This window comes from Watersipora subatra, chromosome 6 (genome assembly GCF_963576615.1).
Source record: "Watersipora subatra chromosome 6, tzWatSuba1.1, whole genome shotgun sequence".
Lineage (NCBI taxonomy): Eukaryota > Metazoa > Bryozoa > Gymnolaemata > Cheilostomatida > Watersiporidae > Watersipora > Watersipora subatra.
Genome location: NC_088713.1, coordinates 49079594 through 49103302, shown reverse-complemented (window position 1 = coordinate 49103302; position 23709 = coordinate 49079594). Strand labels below are relative to the sequence as shown.

General features: G+C 34.8%; 1 long non-coding RNA gene across 1 annotated transcript in view; it reads right to left on the bottom strand.

The window, feature by feature from the left end:
• LOC137399008 (uncharacterized) overlaps nt 1-23709 on the bottom strand; it is a 520862-nt gene that overhangs the window by 26812 nt on the left and 470341 nt on the right. The gene's annotated exons all lie outside the window — the stretch shown is intronic.

Here is a 23709-nt window from a genome sequence, read left to right as displayed (position 1 = left end):
CGTTGCATTCGCTGAAATGTCATAATCTATTGTATTTGTTGTGCATTAGTATGTTGTATTTGTGGTTTGTTGCTCTCCTCAGGGCACTCACCTAATCAGAGAGTTCAGTTCTTATATTGTTTGCAATGTAGCAGTCCATGATTTGCTGTTTCTGCTTATAATAAATGTTGCTTCCTGTCTTTTGTTGCTTCACCAAATGTGTGAATACAGACTCCCCACACAATTTTTCTTGCAAACAAACAGCTAATCTTTTTCTGCAGCACACATGAATCTGTGCAATGAGTTTATATGCAAAATTGTTATTGGTACATATATCTATAGTTTCAATAAATACATATACATCTGACTGCAGAAAATCATAACTGCGAATAAAAAGATTTCGAAATGAAAAGACTTGCAAGCTACTTGGAGGAAAAGATCTCAGTCTGTAGGAATATATCTCAGCTTTCAGATGCATATTCATTTGCAGTTTCATACCAATTTGCATGTAAGTTATAGCAAAGCTTGGGCGACCATGTCAGGCCTCAATTTTCTGCTGGTCTTTTGGGTTGGTCGCTGAGAATTTCGCATGGCCTTTCCGTAATACTTCGGAGCTCATAACTCCACTTTCAAGGCTCTCCAACGACCACTTTCTTTTGCAAATTTTTGTGAACCTATGAATCCTTGCAACCAGTATTTATACAATATTGTCATTTACATTTAACAATTAGAAAAATGCAATACAAAATGAAACATGAAAATAAAAAAATCATTGCTTCAAAAATCTGAGATTTTTGCTGGTAAGCATTTGCAAGCTATCTGCATAGAGAAAATATCAGCTTGTAGAGAAATTTCTCAGCTTTCTTATGCATAATAATTGATGTAATTACCACAATTGTGGTGAAAGTTATTGCAGTTTTTATGCAGTCATGTCGAAAGCTCGAATCGCCCCCATCCGCTGGTATACGTCTCTCTGGTATACGGTATATGTTATACGTCTGTCTTAAAGGTAAAAACTTCATAAGGTACGTAGTGCACATAGTACATTGTAGCATTACATGTTATGGAAGATCACAACCGCTTAACACACAAAAGTTACAGTGGATGACTGCAGTTACTAAGGTTAATATACTATTTTGTTACTAATTCTTAATGGGCAAAATACAATTAATGATAACAAGATGAACAAGAACCAAGCTAACAAGAAGAGATACAGGTGCTACTTGTTTTCCTGTCCAACAGACCAGCTTATGGATACAATCAAATAGACTCTGAATATGACTGTAAGTCACTCAAATTACTTGAATATGGAATAAAAACTTTAAATGTAAACATTAAAAAGCATCTCTAATCCTCTGACAGTGCCTAGAGAGATTTCTATTGTCTGACTATGGGGTGTCTACTAGGGATGGCATTTATTGTTTGAAAAGGTGTTATAGACTATCATTGGAGTTGTCCCATCGACAGCGACCGATACTGATAGTGTGCGTGTGGGCGTGTGTTTATTTCATCAACAAGCAAACAAAAAATATACACAGATTAAAGTTATAATAATAAAGAGCAGAAAACATATAGTCGGGTGTGGAAAAAGAAATAACCCGAAGAGATGATGATGGGGTCCATTGCGAAATGGCAAAGCCAGCAGTACGCGAGCCCGAGTCAGCAGCAACAAGCAAGATAACAACGATCACCCGATAGAGTGAAGATACAACCTCAGCTTCACCTTAAATTTTTTAGAGATTTTATTTATCTTAAAACAGTCGGCAGCTTATTCCACAGCACAGGTGTAGCAAAATTATAGGATCTTTGACCATCAGAAGTTAGATGTTTGGGTACAAGAAGTGATAGTAATTGATGACGAGTATGGTAATGTGCATTATCAATGAGTATCAAGTTATCAATGAACAGACAGAGTTTACCGAAGGTTATCGTATGACCTGGCAGCTGGTAAAACTATCGTATTATCGAGAACATAACTCCAAATTAACAAGACAATGTAATGCCATACTTTCGTACAACTTTACTAGCCAGATGACCAAATGTATCTGAAAAGATAAAGGATTGTGAGAAGGGATGGGCAGAGCCGTATAGTTTCACAGAGTCCCGTATCAAAAAACGGAAACAAAAACGCTTGATTCCAAACAAATCCGATCGACATTCTGATCTCAAATGGAATATTCATACCTCGCCCTTAATACCGCTCAATTTTGCATTTACTTTACAGTTTTACAAAATAGTTATTAGTAGCTTTTTGTAGGAAACTTGTCTTCTTTCGAATGGTGTATGATACAACAATCAATTTTAAAGCGACTGTCAATGGGGAGTAATTTTTTTCGGTTAATTTGCGGTCTCACCATTATAACTTATATAAAATTAGTAGGCGTGGCCTGTTTGTTTGGAATCGAGCGAGCTCCCATATACGCTTCTGTTGGTCACGGGAATCTGCAAAACTCAATTGCTCTGGGGACGGGGAAAGGAAAAGCTGCAGAAAAAAGTCTGCAGAAAAACAACAAAAACTATCTGCAAAACTATCGGGGTTTACTCTTTTTTATTATTTGTTGATGAAAAATAATTTCTGGATGTTTCGCTAGGCCAAAAATAATCAACATATTCATATCAAGAAAACTACTAACTACTAAAAGGGTTAAAAGCAGAGACTTTCTAATACAGGGCAACGCGGAAGTATTGCATGTGTCAAATCTGATAAGAGACATAACTTATCATAACACAGGAAGACAACTCCAGCTTTCATCAATGAAGCATTATTGCACGAACAAAAATGGTGCAAAACACTCAGCAAGTCAATTGAAGGAATAATAGCATAAGAGTACTTCTACAGGTTGGTGAACGGGTCTGTATTTTGAGAATGAAAGTGTGTTAGTGGTACTGAGTCTGTATACTTATTTACCTGATCAGAACTTATTACCATCAGAACAAATATGTAGTCAGAGTCAGTATTAAATACACAGACTCCTAACAGACATCAGCCTTGTTAGTATATCTGAGTACTATTATGACTATTTAATTACAAAGGTAGATTACATGTATGAGCTGAATTGAAAAGGTCAATTAGGTACTGCAGTATAAAAGAAGTATACAAAAATTCATTTAAAAAATTTATAAAAAATTTATAATTGACCATGACAACAATCACAACTGTGCCTTGATAAGTACTCACTGATGTCCATATGTGAAATGCATTACAGTTGCAGTGAATTTTTACCTGAATATTTCTGTAGGTGCATTAGCAGTGCAGAAACGTGCCACAACCATGCAGTATATTGTTTTGTGTACTGTTACTACTGGGCATTATGCATTATACATTAAATTCAGTACAACTGATACAACATAATTATATGTACCAGTAATGTAAACGTTACTATGGCAGGTTATTTATGTTGTAGGAGCAGGTACTGTACTATCAGTAACATCATACCTGATGGGCTGAGTGGTGAAAGAGGGAGCATATGCATTGCCTGGTGTGAATGTGCAGGAAATGACAAGAGCATGACATGAGTAGGGCATGACACGGTAAGTGTATGACACGGTAAGTGTATGACACGATAAGTGCAATTGGAAACCAGACAGATAGGCCTACTTCATATGAATAAATAAACCCATAAACCTTTGACGCAAAACAAAAAAAATTTCGCGAAATATTTCTAATAAAATTTGTTATTAAAACGGAGGAAATAGGTAAAGATATTTAAAAATATTACAAATAGAAGTGAAATTTTTGATCAAAAATGCTGTGCAAAAATTACTTTGATTGGTTCATGTTGTAACGTAGAAACATATTTTGTAAACGAAACCATGTGATTGCAGAATTCTGGCCTTTAGGGATTCTGACACGCCCTACGCAATGCCAAAACTGGCCGTTAGTGTGCAAAGGCTAATTCAAAGGCTAAAGGTTAATTCTACGGGTGGCCAGACGTTATCGATTTTTTGTGACGGAGGCTGCGGGCCGCATGAAAATTGACCACGGGCTGCATTTTACCCGCGAGCTCGACTTTGGACATGTCTGATTTAACTCATTCGCACCCGACTAATTTCAAGGCGATTAACCTCAAATACCGGTTATTTTTCAGAAAGTTGTCATAATTCAAATTACTATTAAAAGTGATAGACTTGAGATAATTCACTCATTAGAGTTGTACAAGAACCAGCCGAGTCTCCTCTTTCAAATGATATTACATTCATATAGACAACTCATATCCCTTTCATGTAGATATGTGTTACAAAGACAGTAGTTTCAGAAAATTTCCGATTTAAAAAAAATTGTTATTTGCTGAAACAAATTTAGACTGGCACCATAAAAATTGTAGAATATACAAAGTTTGACTAAAATAGTCATTGACTACATACAATATACCGTTATGAATATTATTTATACATATACAGTTAGTCTTGAACATGAAAATTATGAAACTCTATTTTTGAACTTTTCCTCCCAAGTATCATCCTTCAAGCCAAACATAGCTAACCTACATGCCAACTCAAATAAACTGTCATAAAAATGTTTCAAGTAATAAAAAAATGTTCGATAACCCCGTTCTTGTCTTTTCAGCCTTCATATACAGCTATAAGAATCAATATGATGTAATCAAAAGCGAATGCAAACTTTAGGCGGACTACGACTGACAGCCTAAAAAGTGCATTTTTATTTGAGCATAACGATTCAAATTGGCAAAATTAAAAGTCAATAATAACTGAAAGATTAAAAACAATGTTTTGCTTTGATTTATGCAGTCTTTCATTTTCTTACCACTTCTAAATCTGCATATTTACGTCTGAAATTGATAAAAAATTATCGCGAATGATAACATTTAAAGTCGCCATGACGATTTCCGGTTAAGGTAGATGTAGTTATGAGTGTACTACTTTGGTCATAACTTTTGCCAGAGACCTCATTGAGACATATTTGTACGGTTGTCGGATTGGCCAGAGCTTTTTCTTTCTAACTAATCAAATATTTTCTTTTATAGTTTAAAAATAGTGATACAGTGAGTAGGTAAAATTCAGAGGCGAGACATCTCACGTCGGGTGCATAGCAACGTTATAAATAGCGAGTTGACTCGAGTATGGGTGCGAATAAGTTAAACGTATCTAAAGACTGTGTGCCACGAGTTTTTCACGAGCATGAAGCTGCAGTGCAATGAACAATTTACATTTACAAGGAACAGATATACTTGTTAGTTAATTTTGGAGTTCATTAAAGTAAGAGAAACAGTACGATATGTGCCCGCCAGCAAGGTTACCAATCATTAGCAGGGACTGTTTGAGTGATGACAAGTTGGTTGTAGCTTGTAAATGATTGATTGTATTTTTTGTTATGGTGCTATGAATAAAGTAACCATTAAATGTGGAAATGACTCAAAATACTGCACTATAGAATCTTCAAAAATAAACTGTGATCATGTTAGGTCAGAGTGGGATATTGAAATCTACAAATTATAAAACACTGCCTCGTCTGTTTATCTATAATATTCATAATATTACAAAACTCTAACCATGAAATCTTGAATGAATGGCGATAATTGAAGCCCTTCAGAACTGTTGCGCAACAGGAAGATCAAATCTTTAACATTCAGCTTAGTAGTACGACATTAGCACTTTTTTACATAAAAACCATATTTCTCTCAATGGTATTTACTGACATTAGAAAAACCTTGCAACCCTGTACACCATTCTACGACTCAGCCGTCTTTAGTATAACAAGCACGATGTTCCGTGACGGTAACCAATTCCCATGTGACAGTATGATAAGAACTGACTCACTATGGCTTATATAGAGTGAGAAGGCTATGTCAGAATCAATTGACTAAATATGGTATAAATGTGCTGTCTGTCTGATTAGAAACTCAAAAATCCTCCTTGACGAGCATTAAAATCAACTTTCGCAAAATCTTAATAGATTCTACTAGGAAGAATCGGTATTTTACTATCATTTGAAATTGTTTCTCATCTTTAAGGTGATTTGACAGCCAGAATATTACAAGAATAAAACCTGAAAAACTAGATCACGATTAAACCGCCCAGAAGAGAACTTTGTCTAGATCCAATTGTACTCAATGAACATGTTTATGGATTTGTTTTGAATATAAAAGAAATTATGGGCATCGTCAAACTAATCCTAGTGTATTCTAGTAATTCCTAGTATTAGTAATCCTAGTATCCTACTATCCCAGTAAAATGACTCATCTACCTTGATACCTTGTCAAGACCGAGTAGAAAGTTGAGGTCAAGCATTACAGCTCACTTTTTTATATCCAATTAAAATTGTTTTTGGGTTCCAAAGGAGTACCAGCTAGGGCATAAGTCATATATATCATATAGCTTAATGCAAACTCCTAAACTTGGAGTTATTCTCTACACAACACTTTAAATGATTAGCAATCAACAAGGTAATTAAATCACTCTATAAGTTGGAGGATAATTAGCGAGTTAATCTAATGACAATATTTGCAGGATTCACGAAATACACATGCTATACAGCGGGTGGTCAGCTACCCCAATATATTAATAATAAATTATGACAAAGACCTCAGGCCATGGGTTGTAAATAATATGAGGCATACAAATGCACCATTTAGAGGCTTCTACCATTGCTTTTTAAAATACCATTCTGTTTCATAATCACACAAACTATTGTAACCCTTCTACGAATATTACATGGGTGATTACTATAGAAGCATACTAATTACATCTAGGAAATCCAAATGTAACTTAGCTTACCTATCTACCCAAAGTTTGCTGTAGACATAGCTCGGTTACAAAGCATTATATGTCACTTTTGTGAGGCGCATCGTGAAAGACAATGAAACATGTTGTTATAGATCCAACCCAATGACATCAACTCTCCTAGTCACCTCCCCTTGGTCCAAACTAAGTAAATACAAATTGGAAACAGACGGTGAAATACATTATGTATTTCAGTAAGCTGTAAGCAATTCAGTTATTTCAATTTTTCCACTACTTGATCATTTACATCTAAAGACATTTCTTCTAGTAGTTTTTGCAGTGTTATTCAATGATGATATTGATAACACTATTTTAACCGTATTTCAATACACTGTTTTTTTATTTTTATGTGCAAGATTTGATCTTATGCAAGATTGCAAGAGTGTTCTTCTGATGCTATGAGCCTTATATTGATAGGCTATGAACAGGACAATTTAAATGCCGCTTGTCTTATCCCAGCATTCCGTTTAAATAATTCAGTTTAGGCATAACCAAACCGTTGTGGTTTTACATCAGCTTCATGTAGTTGGAACAATGTGACAGCATTGCTATAAAGTTGAGAGTGATTTGCCTCAAAGGTGTGTTTTAGTTTAGATTATTTTATGGATTCAGCACTCAGCACTACATTACAGAGTACACAATGTGTCTTTGTAACTCTTTTGCCATTGAATCTTTCACTTATAAAACATTGACAATACTTTCTCCTATTTTTTATGTCGAATTATGAATACAAATTTGTGACAAGTGTATACACATGTAGTAGTCTTGAAAGAAAACATGAGATTTCTACTAATGAAAATTAAGATTTAGAAGTCAAAACTGTTAGTCTTTGTCTAAATATTATTGATCTATTAGCACTTTTGATATAGAGCTACCATTTTGTCTACAGTTTCATATAAAAAGTATAATGTTAAATGATGGACAACTCTTCAAAATACCAGAATTTTGAAATTGACTGGTTTAAGAGCTTGTGATTCCTTTGATAATAGTTAGAATCCACTCGTTCATTTTTTTCAGTTAGTTGTTATATTGTGGATGTTAAAATTATGATCAAAAAGTAAAAACAAAATGAATAAAGTATATGTCAATGCTGTCTTTTTTTAATTTTTCAATTTATTTACAAATACCTATGTTATTGTTATTATTGCTACGCTATTGACATCATGACAAGACGACCAAATTCTACAAGGCGACAGGAGAACCAACAAATAAATAGTAAATAGAATATTGTCATCAGAGTTTTACTTTGAGACTGTGCTTGCTGACAAGGCATTGGGCTCAGATCCAATCATTGCCAAAATACGATTAAAGTACCAATATTTGGCCACATCACAAGATATTGCTTTTCTAATTACCCCTCTTCGAGTTCCACTCATTTTGCTATATAGTATATGGTCCTTTATATCAATGGCTATGTTATTACTAAACATTCTATTGAGCATATTTCTATCTATTTCTGATCTTTGGTCTTCTAAAGTATGCCAGTTTAAAACTTTCATTTTCAATAAAATTGAGTCTTTCCATTTGATCTTATATGCCCATCGGAAAGATTTTATATTAGTGCTCTCCAAATTTTGAATATGCCTCGCTTGATGAGGAGATCATGCGCATGAAGCATATTCTATTATGGGCCTACAGATAGATTTAAAAGCTTGTGACCTTGTCCTGCTAGATGCTCTGTTTAGTGCCTGCATTAAACCATAACTGTTAACAATTTTTATCATATTTACTAGGTAAATCAGACACGCTGACTCATATTTTTATCGTATTTACTAGGAAACCGTGAAACTAATTTACCGTGAAACTGCAATAAAACAATAACCTGATTGCCGATAAAAAGTAATTGAAAGTATGTTAATTATACAGTTGGTCATCTGTAAAGCTATTGGTAGCATATGAAATAAAACACATAAAATGAAAGATATAACATTTACCTTAACAACACATCCAGGAGATTGTTAAATAGTATATATGTGATTCCCCTTATGGGTAACTCTTGATTATATATGTATATGACATTGGCGCAATGATGAAACTTAAACCATAACTGTCACGAACAATTTTTATTGTATTTACTAGGTAAATCAGACACGCTGATTCATATTTTGTACTCAAAATAAAGATTAGTCCACTAACCTTCAAAGTTATTTAGGCTTTTTAAAAGCATTTCAATATCCGTTTCGAAAACAACACAATCGGCATTACAAGCTCCGCCCATAAATATGCGACGAAACCTAGCATTTTCAGGAACAGAACTTAGGAATGTTTAGTCCGATTTAGAATAATAGAGATGGGTGTCTTAAAACCCATTTATATCTAAATCCAGCCTGTAAAATAATTCCCGGTTTTTATGAAAGGTATATAAACTATTTAAAATTGCTCGCAGCTTGTTACATGATGTTTAAATGGGCTTAACACCGAGAAAAATGAGCTCAAAAAGCGCGGTTTAATCACAAGCTAGCATTGTTATCGCGATTTTTTAAATATGCAATGCTAAATAGCTTATCTACCTTTCTGAAAAAACTGATATTATTTTTAAGGCTGAATTTAGATATTAATGGATTTTAAAACACCCATCTCTATTATTCTAAATCGGTCTAAACATCCCTACGTAACTTCTGTTCCTAAAAAGCTAGGTTTCGTCACATATTCACGGGCGGAGCTTGTTATGCTGATCGTGTTGTTTTTGAGAACGATATTGAAACGCTTTAAAAAGCCTTCATCACCTAGTAAATATGATAAAAGTTGTTCGTGACAGTTATGTTTTAACATATATAAAGTAGAGGTTGCTTTCTTAGTTACATACTGAACCTGTTCATCATTATTTAGTTTTTGGTCTATATTAATACCCAAGTATCTTATTGATGTTACTTGTTGTACGTCTTTCCCATTTAATGAATAAACTGCAACAATGGGATTAGTTCTTGATATAGACAAGTGCTCACATTTACTGACATTAAATTTCATCTGCCAGTCTTTTGACCATTTCTCCAAGTTTTTAAATCTTCTTGAAGATGTAACTGATCTCGCTTACTTTTAATTTTGTGATAAAGTAATGAGTCGTCAGCAAACAATCTAAGTTGGGCATATTTGATTACATTAGGCATGTCAATAATGTATATATGAAAGAGAGGAGGCCCCAACACAGAACCCTGAGGAACTCCTGATGTTACAAGGCATGGGTCTGAGTCAACACCCTCAACAACCACAGATATATGTCAATCATAAAGCCAGTTTGCTATCCAATGGACAGTCTTGTCATGAATTCCTACTATTTTTAGTTTGTAAAGCAATTTAGCAAAAGGAACAACATCGAACGCCTTTTAGAAGTCCAGCATTATCAAGTCTGTTTGTTCATTGTTGTTATAGTTGTTGGCCAATTCAGATTTTGTTATAAGGAGCTGCGAGTCGCAGCTGTGTTTTGGGCTAAATCCATGTTGTCTTTCTGACAAAATTTCATTGGACTTTAGATATGTACGAATGTCATGTGCTAATACGTGTTCTATTAATTTTAGGTTATTGAGGTCAAAGAAATGGGTCTGTAATTTAATGGACACTCCCAACTACCTCTATTTTTAAAAATAGGCACAACCCGAGCATTTCGCCAGTCAAAGAAAACTGTTGAGGTGTCAGAGGAGTGTTGCATAATTATTGTCAAAACTTGATATATTCCATCTGCAGAAAATTTGAGCACTGCAGCAGTTAAGCCGTCAGGCCCTGAACCCTTTCTAGCATATAATTTGATTAGCATTTTATGAACACCGTGTGGATTAAACTGGATGGAATCATTAGCAACCTGAACATTATATTTAGGCAGGCAGTGAGTGAACTGGCCATTATTCTCAGCAAACACTGAAGCGAACGCAACAGCAAAGGTATTTGTGATTTGTAAGGGTGATTTATCTGTACTGTTCTCAATGCTTTTAATAGTGTTGTGCATCTTCCGTCTATTTTCAATGTACTTAAATAGCAGCTTTGTGTTGCCATTGGTCATTTCTTTGCATACAGACGGTTCCCAACCTACGGACGAGTTACGTCCCGAATGATTGTTCGTAACGTGAATTTGTTCGTAAGTTGCTTCGGTGCTACATTTTGTATTATAATTTATGTTTAAGGCCTATATAAGTATATTGAAGGTTTATATAAGTATGTTTAAGGCTTGTATAAGTAACCTGTATTGGTTTGTACGGAAACTTTTTTTTAATAAAATGGAGATAATACTTTGGTAGACGCCGGGCCATGACACTGCATTTCTTATTTATTGTATGTCTTGTCCTTTTTATTATATTGTTGTTTTAATCGTTATGCTATCACTTATCGTTGTTGTCTTATTTTTTGTATGTGTTGTCCGTTTATTATATCGTTGTTTCACTCGTTATGCTATTGTTATATCTGATATACCGTCAAAACACTATCACTTATTGTCACTTATATTGTTGTCATACCATTGCGCTAGCGGTCCTACTTATTCACCTTGTTAGCCGGTGTTCTTACCGTTTGCCGTTAGCCGGAACGGTTGATATTATTGTATATAAATGAATGCGCTCATTTAGTTGAGCAGAGCAGATGGCCGTACGCTCCTCGGCTAGTGAAATTTCCTTTGCTAATTAAAAGCTGAATGAAACCAAGGATATACAGCCCCCCTGGGGGGCTGTATATCATTGATGAAACTACAGGTACTCTCTTCTCTTTATTCATTAGTAGAGATCGTGCCAAGTAAAGGCCGGCAAATCCCTTACAATACGTATGTAAAGTTCAAACAAATAACTGAAAAGTTATTTGAGTTACAAACAACGGTACATACGTTCGTATGTACCGTTGTTCGTAACTCGAATGTTCGTAAGTAGGGAACCGTCTGTATATGGTTATTTATGTACCCTCTATAGTCGGCTTCAACCAATTTTCTACAATGTTTAACATGATGTTTTAGCCGTGTTTTAGACTCTTCAGTTTTAGTTAAAACAAAGGTTTTGAATAGTCGGTTTCGTTTTCTCAGTTGCCGAATAGTGCTATGTGTTATCCACGGCTTTCGTTTATTGCCTGGTGTCCCACGAAGTACAGCTTGCTCTACTGCTCTCATAAATAAATCCCTAAAAGTAGACCGCAATAGATCTGTACTGGTATTTGATTGTGTTGACAGATGTCGTATTTCAAAGTATATATCAGAAAGAGATTGATCTAATTTTTCTTGATTTGCCTTGTTAAACTGAAAATAGCCAGGTCGAGGAGTATGCACAGCGTCTTTAATGTTATGTTTACTTGGAATTATTATTTCATTGAATATAATGTGATGATCGCTAATACTAGGCTCACATGAGGTATCGTCAATATTCAAGTTTGTTATGACCAGATCTAATATATTTCCATCTATATGAGTAGGGGTAGTTATTGTCTGACTTAAGCCATTTATTTCAACAAAATCAGTAAATTTTCTGTGCAATGCTACTCTATTATCATTGGGCTTATTAGCAACACCCTTTTCAGTAGACCAGTTTATTGCTGGGAGATTAAAATCTCCAGCTACTATGGTGTTGGGACATGTTGCCTCCTCATACCATACCAGTGGGTCATTAAAATCTGACTGCCTCGGTGGTCTATAGTAACAGGCAAAGTTAAAACGGTTTCCACTACAATCCAAGCACAAAGATAAAATTTCTGAACTTTCAGATACAAAACAATCAGTAACTATCAATGGACACTTATTGGAGACAGCGATCAACACTCCTCCCCCCAATCCTATACCTGTTCACCTATCTCTTCTATAATATGTATACCCTGAACAAAGTTCAGCATCTCCTACACTAGGTGTTAGCTTTGTTTCGGTAATTGCTAAAATGTATGGATGCTGGTTATCAATTATATGTTGCAAGTAATGTGTCTTGTTTCACAGACCATTTGCATTCCATAAAAAGAAACTTTATTTTATTACCCAATAAACCTATTGTGTAACAGTTGACCATGCATCTTTCTCAAACTTTTGAATTACACCATTTCTAACACGGAACCTCACACCTTCATGTGTGTTAGCAAGCTCCCTTTTTTGACGTAATTCAAACTCCTTTGCTCTTTCCTTCTGAGTAAGATCTAATGTTGCAAAGGAGGTTTTGATTTGTTTGTGTCTATTGTATCTACTAAGAAACTCCCACTTATCAAATTCAGTAAAAAACTCGAATTTATTGGGTCTTGGTTTGCTACCACCTGGTTTACCTAGCCTTCTACTATCTTTAAGGTCTCTGCCATTAAAAGAAATGTTTGTAAGAATGTTATGAATTTCATCAGTATGTGGTCTAGAGCTGATCTCATCAAGGTTGTGAACTATTGCATTGAATTTCTTAGACTCCTTTTCTATGATAGTAGCTTGTTTATAAATACATGTTTTAACCCTTTTAGAAATCTGAGTAATCTCACTATTTTGTTTTACCACATCAGCAAAGCTGTGGTTGTTTTTTAAAGTCTCCATACACACCATATGAAATTTTGAGCTACAGACTACCCGATTACAATCCAAGCTTTGAATTACATCCAGTTACCAGCCAAAAGATTATAGACACAATAAATTCTTTAAGCGAAAAGAAAGCTGCTGGCTTAGATGGTATTACAAGCAAAAATATTAAACGCAATGCTAATTATTTAGGCTGTATACTCTCCCGCATCATAAACAAAAGCATAACTACACAAATTATTCCAGATGGTATGAAAATTGCAAGAATTAACCCTCTGTATAAAAAAGGAAACATAAATAAATGTGAAAATTATAGGCATATCTCAGTTCTTCCGATATTTAGCAAAATCACAGAAAAACTTATAAATTTCCAAATCATGGACTATCTTGAACGCAATAACATTCTAGACTCTAATCAATTTGGTTTTAGAAAAGGTATTGGAACAAGAGATGCAATTATTTCCTTTACAAACAAAACATTCCAAGCTTTTAACAAGGGAAATTGTGTTCTTGGTATATTTATAGATTTCAGCAAAGCATTTGATACCATTGACCATGATATATTGTTATTAAAATTGAAGTCTATTGGTTTCAAATCAACAGCTATTAAATGGATAGAAAACTACTTAAAAGATCGGAGTCAAAGAACAAAAATAAATACTACCCTTTCAGCACCACAAACTATAAAATGTGGTGTTCCTCAAGGATCTGTATTGGGTTCAACTTTGTTCCTAATATATATTAATGACTTAGCATGTCAATTAAAAGTACTTTCACCAATATTGTATGCAGATGATACTAATCTTTTTTTTGAATCCAAAGACCTTCACAAGCAAATACATTCGATAAATGATGACCTGAAAATCCTTCAGAGTTGGTGCAACCAAAATAAACTAACAATTAATTTCAACAAAACTTGCTACATTTTATTAAAAAACCCACAGAACTCGTACCACTTTGATGAACAATCCCTACTAATTAATGGTCATGCAATAAATAAATCTGACAATATAAAATTTTTGGGAGTACTTATTGACCCTCAGCTGAATTGGAGCAATCATATATCCAAACTGTTAAAAGACTTTAGACCTTATGCTGGGTTGTTTTTTCGATTGTCTCAGTACCTCTCTAGGGATGTTTTGCTAATTCTGTACAATTCTTTCATCAATTCCAAACTCTCGTATTGTGTTGAGGCATGGGGAAATGCTCCAGACTGCTACTTAAACAAAATTAAAGTTTTTCAAAACCGTTTACTCAGAATAATTAACAAGAAAGCTTATGACTTTTCAGCTAATCCGCTATTCAACTTAAATAGAATTTTAACTGTTAAAAAGTTATACAAATACAAAAAACTAATAAAAGCACACAACACAGTTTACGAAACAAACAATAACAGGACGATTACACATTTAACTACTCGTCAAACACACATAAACCTAAAAATACCATTGTTTAAATCAAAAGCTGGTCAATGTTGTTTGGATTATCAGGAGTCATTGCTATGGAATCTATACTGGTTACACTGCGTAAAATTGTAAATGCTAATTCTTTCAAAAATGAACTGAAGCGCTACCTCAGACAACCAGACGACTAAACCAACTAGACATACTTCTGCTGACTCTAATTCAGGTTCCGCGCCTTGATTAGCCTTGTTATTGCGCACAGGGACCTCATCATCACCTTCCCTGGAGTGACATTTTTTTCTATTTCACTTGTCTTTTTATACTGTTAGAAACACTCTTCATGTTATTTTTTGTGGTTATATTATAGATGAAAATAAACAAACAAACAAACAAACAAACACGAGTACTGCGCGAGTGGTGTTATCAACTATATCAGTCTTTTCTTTTAGCTCATTATTTTGGGTTACAACCTCTCTAAATGACTCACTGTTCTCACTCAGTGTTTTCAAAGAGCTAGATACCGAGTCAATCTTTAACTGTAGTTCTTGATTTTGGGTTAAAACCTCTCTAATTGAATCATTGTTTTCAATCAATGCTTTCAAAGAACCGGACATGGAGTCCATTTTTAGATCTACAAATTCTAGATTAGTCATCAGATTTGGCACATAGACATAGTCTGGTATTTTGTCACTGCATTCTGTACAATACCATCGAATACCAGGTTTACCAAGCACAAGCAGCTCTGGATTTGACCACTCAAGACAAGGTGCATAAAACTGACCAGAACAACTACTGCAAACAATACTGTTAGATTTGGTAAGTTTTTGAACATGCAGAACATGACCCTGTGTTGCCAGTGTTAGATACAACTGCACTAGCCAGACTGGCACTGCCTTTTCTCACTGGAGTAATATTACCCTTTCCACTCATCATAACAAATGCCTTTCACCAAAAGTGGAAAAACAAATGAAAAGTTAAGTGTTTAGGCCATGAAAAGAAAATAAACTCAAAAAGTATGAAGGGCACACTTCCTCTGTAAAATATACACACTAGATCTGTGCAAAACCAACCCTCCACAACCTCCTGAACTAGGAAAACTATAATCAAGATTCAAACAAAAGGTGGGGCCAAAACGGCCGACCCGCTGATAAATATCCTATTACTCTATTTAAACTAACTACACTATATAATCTAATAATAACTAATAATTAATATGATATACTAGTGTACTACTAGCAGTAATTAACTAATAGTAATAACATACGAATAGTAAGTAACTTGCAGTGCAAAGAAAAACATGTCCGAGCGCTAAGGCGATGTTTGTTGTCTGTATACCACTAGTCATCAGAGCAACTGTGGAATACTTATTAATAAGAGCCAAGAATTATGTAACCTAAGTACTAGTTTTCTATTAAACTGCATTCATAAAAATTAATAGCTGAGAAATGTAAACATAAAAAATGGGAATAAAAACAGTGATTTCCTTTGTAAATTCACTTGTGCGAGTTACATCAGAAGCTATTTAGACATGTATCATTTCGTCGTTAAGAGCTACCAATAGCGCAACGTTTGTGGAAGCTATTCATTATTAAATTCATTTTATTTGAAGTTTGTTTGTTCGATTAATTTCTGCTAACTGATTGTATTACTCGCTCACACTGTTCGTGCTTTATTCGATTGTCACCTAATCATACAGGATGGATATTTAGCGATTGATTCAGCCTGAATAATAACTTTGTTGATAATATTAGAATAAAGAGCAGTTGTCTACTCACTCATTGTTTGTCTATTTAGTTATGTTTTAGTTCCAAGGCTATATAAAGTTAGTCAAACATACTGCATTGTGTGAACTACAGCATGGCCCTTCCTTAAATAATATGTATGAATTTTTAATATTAAATTGTTATTGTTTGCATGATTTAGTTTAAGCCATCAAGTCATATGAATTAATTAGTACTGTTATTCTTGGCTAATACTTAGTAATGTTAAGTAACTTTATTTAGATCACTAGTACATCTTTGGGTCGTTTTGCAGTACCTACTCTTTGGCTTATTTATGACGCTTGAATAAAATTGATAATTGCACTGAAATGGATTGCACATTGAAATGGATAATTGCACTCTGGAAGAGTGTTATTTGAGCCTAGCATCTCCTCAAAAATCTAGTAAATGTTTGTGGGCCATCTAAATCAGCGAACCCGAGAACAATTATTTGTTTGAAATATAATCTCATTTATCTGAATGAGTGCAGGCTGTGCAGGCCTGCCAACCCAAGAGTGGGGCAATGCGTGAGATTTGGTTTTGGGGCAATTGATGTATCAATGATAGTTTATATAAAATTGTGGAAATTGGGGCAAAAATCTCACGCATTTCTCACGCATTTTTATTTTTTCTTTGGGGTGATTGCGTGAGTCTCACGCTAAATGCGTGAGAGTTGGCAGGTATGAGGCTGTGTAGCCGTTGGGTGTAGGCCCATACCTGCCAACTCTCACGCATTGGGCGTGAGACTCACGCAATCACCCCAAAGAAAAACTGAAAATGCGTGAGAAATGCGTGAGATTTTTGCCCCAATTTCCATAATTTTATGTATACTATCATTGATACATCAATTGCCCCAAAACCAAATCTCACGCATTGCCCCACTCTTGGGTTGGCAGGTCTGTGTAGGCCTGCTATACTTTTGAGTCTCAATGCAATTATCGAGTTTATAAATAATTTAGTACATTATGCTTTGTGCAACTATAACTTTTATTAAATGCTATTGCTTGTCTAATCAGATTACTAATATTATTATTACTTACAAGTAGTAAATGTACGCGCACGCGTGAACAAACAGGCAGAAAGGCGGATTTGAATGGGTAGAATTTATGCGGTGAAAAAGACAAAACTGTGCTCGGCCAACCGTAACTCACGACCTAACATGTTGACGTCTTACTAACGGTTGAGTAATCTCAAAAGTCAGTGCAGCTAGATCTTCGCGTTGTTGAAATTTGCTCTATGTCATGGTGAGACTGAAATGAGCTTTGCGGTTGGTCGTGACTTTGCATATCGAGGATTTAATTGGCGATAGCCTAATGCTGTACGTGAGAGTTCATGTAGCCTACTTAAAGAATTAATCAGCTAATCATTGGTAGACGTTTATCATGCTAGCCAATCTTGTTAATAGAATTAGTATCGTTAACACTTTAGTCATACTGTAGTGAATTTTTGCGCTCGCCTCTCGCTAACATAGCGACTTACGGCACTTACCATCACTACTTAGTGGATTGTCGTTACAAGTTGTCTTATACTGAAATAATATTAGCTGTCATGCACAACTATAATTGTTGCAAGCAAGATGACTGGGATAATGGGTATGGCTCTTTATTACGCGAGCTGCAGATACCCCTACAAAAAAGATTGCCTGTTTTTCTTTAGTAAGGCCAACACTAGAATACGCCTCACAAATCTGGTATCCCTATCAAAATAAACATGTCAAACAGCTTGAAAAGTTTCAAAATAAAGCACTACGATTTATTTTTAACATTAAGGGCAGATAAGTTTTACAAAATTACGAGAAGATACAAGTGTTGAGTCCTTTCAAGAGAGAAGAAGAGAGGGTAGGCATAAACTGTTTGTAAGATGTGCTGCCGAGGGCATAGAACCACCATTCGAAGGCGAAAACATAGGATACAATACCCGCCAAAAATCAAACACCTATACTCCATATATAAGAACTAATGTATTCTATCAGTCCTTTTGGTCTCGTACACTCGTACAAGAGAGTTAAGATCATGATGAGATGAGAAAAACACAATATAATTAAAAAAATTCTTATTTTGAAACCATTTTAATGTGTAAACACACCGTGTTCCCACGCCCCTGCTGTGCGGTCTAAGTGGGAAAATATAATATTAATAATAGCTAAAGCTCCACAGATAGAGTTAATGTTCATATTATCCACAAATGTCCATATATAGTTTTGTCGCTTGTCGACAGTATCTCGTGCTCTTTGTTCTTCTGTCTCACTAGGGTATCTTCCTTCGTTACTTATTCTTACCCATCCTGTTCTACACTGGCTTACATATCCTTATATACAGTGTTCCATTGGCTTTCTATGCAAGCTGGTTTGCATATTACTACGCTTATCCCAGGATAGTTTGATATCATGTGGCTATTAGAAATAGCTAAGTTTGGCAAATCCTTAACAATACTTCCATGGGAGAAATATTTTGTTGTAATTATTTTATTTTGCTTTTATAATAATAATTACTTGATGTTTAAGTAATAATATACTATTACTTAAATATCAAATTAGATATTAATGATTATAATTTTGATTTTTTTAAGTTTTGTAGTGATAATATTGATGTGAAAGGTAATATTTTTTGTGTCTCTTTTGAGTGAAATACTACGATTCTATGTGTAATAGTTAGCCTCTGGACCTTGAATTCAAATTCATTCAAGACAAATTTTTACCGCAAACAAAGTTGCACTTCTACCACACAAAAATCTGACTGTTGCTATAAAACAAATTTGAAACAACAAATCAATCAATGGCGGCGGGCACTACTATAGTTTCTTTTGAAATTTGTTGTGACAGTAACACGCTGTTGCAATAATGAGCGTAAATATCAATGTTCACAAGTAGTATTGAGATGTGAGGCGCACGACTCTCTATAAGCAATTATCTTGTAATCAACAATAACACGCCAGTGGTTTGTTTCTAAGTATATGGGAACTCTATTTTCTTCAAATGGTCAAAAATGACAATTATTCTGTCAATACTCCCTAGTCAAAACAAAAAGAACAGTATGCCTTTATACTTAGTTCTATTAGTTATGATCTTTTAATAAATACATGTTTACTAGGCGTGTCATGAGGACTCCTTCTGTTGACAGGGAGGCTAAATAAACTCTCTCCTCTCGGGGCTTTATAGTTTCCTGGTTTTCCACCTTTTTGAGTAAATTGTGTCAGCTGTGTGTTTTCTTTTCGATGGGTTGATCCTCTGCAGGCCATTTTCTGCAGGCTCCTTTGGATTATGTTAGCCTCTCTATGACTTGGCTCCTTTCTCGCTGCACCCTTCTTTTGTTGCTTGGCTCGCTGCCAGCTTATCGCTCTCTAGCTTGCCACCAGTTCCTCGCTGCTTTTGCTTGCTGCCAGTTTCTTATATACTCATTCTCAGATTTTCAAGTGTCATTGGTTGCCTTAGCTCATTCTTGCGAATCTTACACTATTCTTGTAATGCCTATTTTTAGTGTCTGTGATATCAGTCAGCATTCTTTTCTGACATGTGATATCTGACGTCTTGACATCTGGTATCTTATGAGATTTCATGACGTTGGGGTGCGCCAGAGTAATTATACTTTTTTTAGGTCAATAATTTGTACAAGATTGACCATAACCTGCAAACCATCATCAACCACTGATTTGTAAAAATGGATTTTGCTTTAATCCTTATCCTGAGACAGTTCTAATGATCTATCTTACATAAGGCAAAAGATTATTCATACTTCTTGCCATGCATCCTAGAGCCATTACGTCAATCTTTTTTTTGTTTTTAAAACATCAAAACCCAAACATATTATATTACGATTTTACAAAGTCATAATATTTATAATAAATGAAGCTAAAAGCTGTATCTATAAAAGTGCTGTAAATATTTGATTTGATTATGACTGGTTGAGTGTTCGATATACAGTGAAACTCGGATAACTCACCTTCGGATAACTCGAAAACACGGTTAACTCAACGTATTTGTTTGGTCCGTTCCCACGCAATGATAAATGGCTTTAGGAAACTCGACCGAAACTCTGTTAACTTGAACAGTTTTTTGTCAAACGGCTACCGAGACGGTTGTTACTATCGCTTTAGAATATCACTTTATTCCAAGCCGTAGAGATAAACATCGACTTTTAGTAGTTCTTAGGCCTCGTTATTACCAACATCGACAACATATTTTCATTAACGACTTTTCTAAAGGTTTGGAAAAATCAAATTTTACCAAACATCCGCTTAGCGATAACCCTCCGAAAGCGAGAAAAGCGAGGTAAAATTCGGATAAATTTCAAGTAAAATCGGCAAAATTGATAAAGGGCTTTTAATAGTAAAGCAGCTTTGTAATAACTGACTTACTGCAAAATTGATCTTGGTTAAAACGCTTGTTAGAAAAATACGTATGTAGTTTTTCTGAGCGTTTTAACCGCGATCAAGTTTTGCCAATTTTAGTCTGAGAACGTCCTGGCAGTCACATCACCTAAAACAACAAACAAATCTCAAGTGATAGAAAAATATCTATACTTTCTGATTAAAAATATTTAAAACTTCACACGAGAGACCCTTTTACTTGCAACAAGCAATCTATGCTTTTGATTGATATATAGTTTGTATATGTACATGTATCTACTGGTGGATCTAATACGTGCACTTATGACTGTCCTCCTTATGACTTATAACTTGAATGCTCTAATAACTTGAACACTTTTGCTCGGTTCCTTGAAGTTTGAGTTATCCGAGTTTCACTGTATATATATATATATATGTACTTGCTTGTGTGTTGTCACTCTGCAAAGTTGTTTGCTCTGTAGATTATCCTTCGGTAATTCTTGTGATGTATTGTTCTCCTTCATATGTAGTAGTGACAATCATAATTGATTATCATATAGTCACACATCTCTTTCATGCGTAGTGGTGACTACATATATGGACGTACATCTACCAAGCTTATTAATATTTATCATCAGCTGTAATGGTTAGATGGCTCCTTTACTTGATACATAGGAGCATGGGAGTAATACATCATTTACTACACTGTTTGTAGCAGCGGGTGGGATCGCTATTTCTCTCAGCTTTTTAGTTTCCAATGTTTCCTACGCGGTCTGTCAAAGCAATGCTTCCAACGCTGATGCATTCCTAGCTGTCATCTACAATGCTTTGCATTCTTAGCTTAGCAGTTTGATAAACAGATGAATAACAGATGAATAACAGATGAATAACAGATGAATAACAGATGAATAACAGAGGAATAACAGATGAATAACAGATGAATAGCAGATGAATAACAGATGAATAACAGATGAATAACAGATGAATAACAGATGAATAACAGATGAATAACAGATGAATAACAGATGAATAACAGATGAATAACAGATGAATAACAGATGAATAACAGATGAATAACAGAGGAATAACAGATGAATAACAGAGGAATAGCAGAGGAATAGCAGATGAATAACAGATGAATAACAAAGGAATAACAGATGAATAACAGATGAATAGCAGATGAATAACAGATGAATAACAGATGAATAACAGATGAATAACAGATGAATAACAGAGGAATAACAGAGGAATAACAGATGAATAACAGATGAATAGCAGATGAATAACAGATGAATAACAGATGAATAACAGATGAATAACAGATGAATAACAGATGAATAAACGTTGTAAGAAGTTGTAACAACTAAGATTAATATAATTGTAACGGAATTCAATGGATTTTGCAGAGCTAGCATGTGTTTGCTCGCTGAGGCCATTGATGCTTCCGTAATCATCCGTCCTTGAATGAAGTAATTGAGCAGCTTGTGTAGTTACATGCAGTGTAACTTTGTAGTAGCCTCGGAGCTCCAACCTATTTTCATAAACTCTTGTTGGTTGCGCAGTGCAAAAACCTTTTTGGGATTATCCAGTTTTACCATTCTCTATTCCTTCCTACCAGACTATTCGTCCTGATATTTTTGGATTGGCAAGTTTTTTACCACAAGAAAATGTTTAGATTGATCAGTTCATAGTGATAAATAAAGCTCATAATATTAGACTTTGATGTATTTTGTGGAGTTTGCCTCAGGAGACTTCATCTTTGGTACTTTTTGCCTTTGACTCATCTTTCTCAAGTTTTACAAAGGTGGACTCATTCTAATTCAGATTTAACGAGATTCAATACAGCGGAACATCTGTATATCATGGTCAAATCACTGAATTATAGTTATTTGTGTATTATACAAATAACTAGGAATCAATTGGTTTTCAGAGGTTTAGTATTTTGTATTAAGAGGTCTAGTGTGACCAGACCTCTTAATCTAAAATTAAGTAGTTTGAAGATGTACTTTGTATGTTAAAACATCAGAGTGCCTTATGAACTGCTTTATTTCCTGAATATATTTTTGATTTCCTGACTGACTAGATGATCAACTTTGTATTGAGTATTGTTCAGATGGTGGTTCTGATGTAAACAAATTTCGACGTCTTCTATTTTATTGTGTTATTTATCAGTTTTTGCATCTTCTCTTATCTAAATTTATCATGGAGAGTAACTAGTCACACTAAAGGTTAAGGTTTTTGTAAAGTCTTCATGTTGTATGAGCAGAGATTTTTCATAGTTTGGGGGAAAGACTCAGCATATTTTACCCTTTTCTTCTCTGATAATTCCTCAACACCATATGCTTTGCCAGTTTTAAATGAAGCTACACTAAATACACATCTATAAGTACTGTAATAGTAGTAGATTTACTAGTGCAACATTATAGTAGTAGATTTATTAGTGTACCGTTACAGTAGTAGAGCTATAAGCATACAATTATGGTGGTGCAGTTATTAGTGTACCGTGATGGCAGCAGACTTACTAGCTTTCTATTACAGGACTAGAGTTACTAGTGTGCCATTTTAATAGTGAAATTACTTGTATATCCTTATAATGCAGTGCATATAATCTTATCAATCTTTTCATAATTTTTAGTTGTTGGTTTCTTTGCAGCGCAGTAAAACAAATATTGCTTTACTCTAGGTGTCAATTCTGTCGCTCTAGAACATTCTATCAGTTTTATTTTAAAGGCAAATATGTTTGGCCATGAATTTATTCTTGCAGGTCCTAAGCTCCATTGTTGCAATCCTCTTAGGTTACTACAAATAATGTGATTCTATACTTATATAAAGTGTACTGGTGATGACTGTATAAAGTGTACAGGGGATGACTGTATAAAGTGTACGGATGATGACTGTATAAAGTGTACGGATGATGACTGTATAAAGTGTACGGGTGATGATTGTATAAAGTGTACGGGTGATGACTGTATAAAGTGTGCGGGTGATGACTGTATAAAGTGTATGGGTGATGGCTGTATAAAGTGTACGGGTGATGACTGTATAAAGTGTACGGGTGATG